Consider the following 2,523-nt stretch of genomic DNA (forward strand, 5'->3'; position numbering starts at 1 on the left):
TCTTAAATCTTATGAACACAAATCATCAAAATTCAACACTTTAAAAATTAAAACTCACTTCTTAGTGTAAGGATCTTACCTAAGGATGTTTGGGATTGAAAATCCACTAAAAAGTACCCAAAATCTATGAATTTCCTTTGAAAAAGAATTGAAGAAATTGAGAGAATTTGGGTGGTAAGTGGCGTGAAAGAGGAGAAGAAGTGGCTAAGGTTTCACCCTTCAATTCTTGATATAACATAATATTAGTTATAGTTTCCCATTTTGCCCTTGCACTTTCTATAAAATTCCATCTATGTCCCTTAGTCAATTACCATAATGCCCTCATTTTATTGCATTCTCCATGAAATTCTATTTCTTTTCACTCTTCACATTTTCAACTAATTATGAGTGAAAAGACCATTTACCCCTAATGAAATTTTAAGGCATTTTCTTCACATTTTTCTGAAAATAACTTTAACAAAATTCAACTAAGGGTATAAGGGCATAAGTTAAGCTACGTACCTCGATGTGGGCGTTATAGGTCCCTAAGCTCAAGTACTCAACTAAAACAAAATACGCCATCAATATTATAATGTCTTGAGAACTTAAAAGAGCCAAAATACAACTTCGTGAGTTTGTTTCAATGGCTAGAGGTAATCCTTGATTCTTGGTTTATAGTCTAAGGACATTGTATTCTTTGTATTTCTATCTAGATTGCAGATAAGTTTCTTATAGTTGGTATCAGAGCCATATAATACCTCTGCCTTGATGTTCATGGCCGTTTGAAATTTAAAAAAAAAAAAAAATCAAAGTAGTTGTGATAGGGCTGAATAGGTGTAGCTTGGTTTCTGCTTCTTTATATATGAAACGTTGAGCATAAGCTTCTATTTCTAAAATCCAAATTGTATATGAGTAGTTTTAAGTTTAGCCATTACTTTGGTAAATAAGATGTGGCGCAATTTGGAGACGGGCTTTAACTTGGTTCCAGGTAGTAACCGTAAAACTTACATTACTCATGTAATGTTAATAATTGATTTTCATTAAGTATAAATCAGTTTTAAAGATTAATGATCCACATTTGTTGCTATAGTTTTTCAAACGTTTTTTGTTTAACCATTGATTGGGATTTATGGTAGCCATTAAGCAATGCCATTAAGAGGTTGACGGAAGCTTGGTTATATATAATGTTTTGGTCCTATAATACTTTCTTTCTAGCTAGTATAATCGTAAAATAATAGTAAAACTCACTAAAAATATATATAAGAAAATATACATATAAATGAGTATAACATTATGAGCCCATATTTAATTTTTCTTTATATACAAATCTTTACATAATATAATAAAGTCTCAAAATAATAATTCGATAGTTTTGCCTAACCCTTCCGCTGCGTGATGTTCCAAGTGACCGCATCTTACCTATTACCTGCAAAAACATTGAAAACAATGGGGTGAGCACTAATTGCTTAGTAAGTAAACCCGTTATGCTACCCTTCTCTCTCCGTTGCTTAAATTCTGAATTTCTTTCCCTACTTCACACTTCCCCATTCTTCTCTTTTCTTTCTCTACTCTTACTCTGTTTCACTCTATTCTATTTCTCATTACTCAAGATAATGGGCATGGTATTATGCATATATATGATGCAAATGCACAAATGCATAAAATGTGCATTTTCTTTTCTATTTTTCTTATTATGTTTCTTTTCTGTATTTCTTTCTTTCTTTCTTTTCTAGTTTTTCTTCCTTTCTATTCTTTCTTTCTATTCTTTCTTTTCTTTCTTTCTATTCTTTCTTTCTTTCTTACCGATCGGACTCGGTTGAGGCATGGATTTGGAACCCTAGCGATGTGAGTGAATTCTCTAATTCTGGGTACAGTCCTCATCCACACGTACTTCTAACGGACTATACAATTCTTCTTTCTAAATTCTGATGCCGCTTACTAAAGGCGGTGTGCATGTGGGGCTATGTCACTCACGAGCTCCCCATCGCAACAACCTTTTCTTCTTTTTATCTTTTTACACATCTTTAAATAAAAATTCAGATTTGAACTTCTTTAATATTCTCATTTCTTTATATTTACACTTTAACATTCATTAGTGATTTTTCATACTATTATGAGTATGTATGCATGTAGATGGTTTCATGCTTATAATTCTTTCTAAATTAACATGTTTAGATGCAATAATGCAATATGGAATGCAAACATGTCATTCTCTACCATCTACAAACTCAATCCAAAGTAACCCATAATCATACTCATACATGCACTTCTCTTTGACATTTCATCATACAATTCATATGCACAAATCAATTCTAATTTGGCTACACTTCTACCTCTTTTCTAAGCCACAAAAAATTTGGTATACAATCTTCTATCTTTAACGCCAAACCTGTCCAAAATATGCACTCCAAAATTTCTACTCCAATTCTTCCAAATTTCATCCAAACTCACATCAAATATCAAATACACAAACACTACTTCTCATGGACAAGTTTTAATCATCATTCAACACCAAATCCATCAACAATTCTTTATATAAAACAC

This window comes from Pistacia vera, unplaced genomic scaffold (genome assembly GCF_008641045.1).
Source record: "Pistacia vera cultivar Batoury unplaced genomic scaffold, PisVer_v2 Contig729, whole genome shotgun sequence".
In the NCBI taxonomy this organism is placed as follows: domain Eukaryota; kingdom Viridiplantae; phylum Streptophyta; class Magnoliopsida; order Sapindales; family Anacardiaceae; genus Pistacia; species Pistacia vera.